Raw genomic sequence first — 4,145 nt, forward strand, 5'->3', positions numbered from 1 at the left:
AGTGACATGTTGAGTCGCTATCCGCATTTGTTTGTTGATGTGTGATTCTAGGGACGGAATCATCCTAAGGGGGAGAGAATTGTAACGCCCGTGTTTCCAGGCTAGGCATTATCGTTGATGTAATAGTCTAGGTTAACCCTTGTAACTCATTTTGAAGTATTAATGATGAAATATTTGACTATTATGTGAATTATGTGTTTATTTTCTTAACTATTATAATTTAATGAATTAAGAATAAAATAAGTGTCAAAATTAAAGTGTAAGATAAGCCCGATATCTTTGCATGAAGATGTAGTTGTTGAAACAAGGATTCCGGAGATATAAAGAATGACGAAATCCGAGTTATAACGGAGAAGTTATGAGCTGTCGAAGTTTCGCGACAGAACCGGCGTCACTGAATGACGTAAAAAGTGAAATTTACGTTAGAGTGATAATTAGCCTTAGTAATATAAACGAAAGTCATAGAGTTCGTTAAACCGAGAGTGTGCATAAAAAGAACGCCCAAATCTATCTTCGTATGAGGAAGTTATGATTTTCCGAAGTTTCGACTTAGCAGTATGCAACCTGAATACTCGATTTGAGATCGAGTGGTTTTTAGCCGAAACAATCTAAACAAGAATTGAAGATCCCATTAATAGTAGTGAAACGATAAAAATACAGGCGAAAACGGACGTCATATGAAGAAGTTATGAATTTATAACGGAGTTTTCCTATCCCGGCCTACTAAAAATAAATAATAAAAATAAATTCAAAATTAGACAATGGAGTCTAAATGAAAGTTGTAGAGTATAGTCCCACCTATGTGTGGATATAAAAAAACGTTGAAAATGGATTTCGTATGAGGAAGATATGAATTTTTGAAGTTTATTAAATAATTAAAATATTAAATTTAATTATAAATTCCGATATTATCCAAAGGGGGGGGGGGGGGGGAGGGGGGGTCAACGACCTTATCCGGGTTACACCCAGCGTAAATCGAGGATCCAACCCTCTATAAATTGAAATCAAGGCTGCCGAGTTTCAATTGCTATTTTCTTTCCTTCTCTCGCATTTTTACCTCGTTTTGCGTGCAAGAATATCCCGAAGCCCCGGTATCATTCCCGAGACCCGAAGCAAGTCCCGAAGCCCCGAAGATCCCAAGAAGTAAAATTCCTGAGCCAAAGCTCTACCCGCGAGGAGCCCGGTTTTTGTGAAGATCTTCCAGATCCGTCGAAGAATACTACTTCTACAAGCCGTAGTATTGTCCGATCATCTTCTGATGAAGTGAGTGTGTAGTCACTTTCTTGTAACGCATAATTATGAAGTATTCTATATGAAATACGTGTTATGTGTATATTTCTTGTTATATGTTTGAATGTATATTAACTTTCTTCTATCTCATAGATATGATTTATTTTCTATGAAATACGTGTTATGTGTATGTGTCTCATCTGTTGTTTGGAATATATATTGAATGAGAATGTTATACAGGTTTTAAACTATGTATAAAATTATATATTTTTATCTACTAATATGTTGGGTAGAACATAGGTAGATAGTTGATGTGTGATAAACAGATGAGAGGCATCGATGTTGTTTTTAATCAGTCATCTAGCGGAGTTTAAATGATGACCATAGACTTTTCTAGACAGTCCTGTGGAACGTTTGCAGGCTCGCCACAAGTAGGTGTTAATGAACTTGGGTGTTCATTCATTGTACTCCATCCCCTTCATGGTTGCCTTATTTGACATATATTGTTGGGAAACCCCTGAATGCATGTGTTGTCGCCCTGATGAAATATTCTAAGACTAGGTCCCTTGTGTTAGTTGTCTTAGGGACGTAAAGTGAGAATAACGAGAATGGGTAATTGGGTTATTGTTGGTTGGTGGAATTAAATATAATTATTTATTGTGGGTTGAAAAACTTATATGCTCACCAGACTCCCAAGCCTGACCCACTCAGTTTCTTTGTATTACAGGTAATGGCGCCAGAACATAAGTTGGATGATTTGTCAGGATATTTTGGATTATAGACCTGTTGTTGTAAATAACTTTTGTAAGGTCTGTATTGAAATGTTTATGCTTTTGGTTTGTTTATCGGAACATGACATCCCAAGTATTGTAATGTAATGAAAAATACATTTCTCTAAGAAATGCTTTGTTAAATCTAATTTTCATCATATTTCGTTTTGGGAACAAATTCCGCAACTGTTTTAAATCAAAAGATTAGTCTGAAATTATTTTAAAAGCATAAACTAAACCGGTCTTTTCTGGCCGTGATTTTGGGGATGTCACACTTAGTAACCTAGTTAGGTTAGTATCCTGATATATAGGATGATGTTATGTTAGTGATATGTTAGGTCTGTATCCCGGTTATGGGATGTTGCTATGATTAGTGATCTGTTAGATCGGTTTCACTATTATATATTTGAGCTAGCTTATGATATTTATGTGCACATGTTTGTTTGATTGGGGGTTAGGTTGAGGTGGTCATGCTTTGTGCTATAGGCTAACATACCCGGGGAAGTCCGGATAAGCTGTAGGCCCTACGAGGCGGTTCAGTCATGTCAAAGGCCTAACGAGCGGACTAGATAGGCTGTAGGCCTTGCGAGGTGGTCCAATCATGTTGAAGGCTCGGGAGCGGTCTAGATAGGTTGTAGGCCTTGCGAGACGGTCCAATCAGGATGAAGGCTCATTATGCATGTTGTTATGTATTTATTATATGATATGGTTATATTTGTATGGCGTTGGTATTTTGGGGAAACTTACTAAGCTTCGGGCTTAAAGTTGTTGATTTTGTTTCAGGTACTTCTGATGATCGCGAGAAGGCTAAGGCATTATCATGCACCTCCTCATATTTTCAAGATTGATTCTGGGGATACTCTGATACTTAAACTATTTTGAAAAACAAATTTTAATTACTTAATGGATTGTAAATGTTTTAAAAAGTTTTAAATTTGCTTGAATTTTTATGGATGTTACATAATAACTTGAAATCCGATTGCTCTACACACTTAGATAGCCTGACAAAATAGCCAATTAGATCACATTTAGATGATTAAACTGAGATCATATGAAAAAAAAACTTGCATTGTTTATTGTGAAATTAAAGTAATAGTTGAAGATGTGACTTTAAATGATAAAGGGTAATGCCTTTTACACTCACTGTCCTCATGACTGTCTTTGGAGTTGCTTCTAAAATACGCATAAGAAACATGGTTATTTTGGATCGAATAGGCCATCTATTGTGAGGAATTATTGACTTTGTGTAATTTTCAACCAAGTATATTTATTTTACTTCAAAATTCACATTCAACTATATTGATACTCGCATGCATCAAAACAAATGATATCAAAAAACATTGACCACATACATAATAAAGTTCTAACCAAGTTCCAAATTGCATTTAGTATACATCACTAGTTAGCAACAAACCAACAACTAATTGGATTATCATAAGTTATTTAACACAATAAACTCATTAAATGTCTAAATACAGTATAATAAGATTCAAATACGAGAATATTTTTTTCTTCACGGAATGACAAATTGTAAAAGCTTCGACTCGGTAATCAATTTGAACAAGCGAGAATATGCTACATAAACACATCTGAGAGAAACAGGAAGTGAAATTGACAAAATGATGATGATGCTTACAAAGTAAATTGAGGAAGGAGATTTAGATACGTTGTCAACGTTCTAAATCGAGCGTAGTAGTGAGAAAATAGTGAAGAAGTAGATATAGACCGAGCAATCAATTGAATAAAGGAAATATGAAGTGTGTAACGTGCATAATTGTTACCTTTAGTTTCTACTTTTCATCGATGGAGAGAGTTAAATTGAAGAAGGAGCGATGGATTAATTCCAAATTTAGACGAAATTGTGGAAGTACGTTGGCAGTAGACTCAAGCTCGATTAGTAACAAGAGTTTGATTAAGGAAAGTCGACTAACTTCAAGTCTAGACGACATATATCTCAGGAATGAATTCCACCGACACATCGAACAAAGTTTTGTTTTGTTCAACTCGTCGTACAGATTTGATCGAAAACAGGGGATATCGATAGAGACGAAAGAGAGACGATGAGGAAGGCGATCAACCGATAGGGTGACGAATACCAGAGGTGACCATGGATTTCATATGGTGGCGTTTGATGAATCAGCTATG

This window comes from Lactuca saligna, chromosome 9 (genome assembly GCF_052625555.1).
Source record: "Lactuca saligna cultivar CGN05327 chromosome 9, ASM5262555v1, whole genome shotgun sequence".
NCBI lineage: Eukaryota > Viridiplantae > Streptophyta > Magnoliopsida > Asterales > Asteraceae > Lactuca > Lactuca saligna.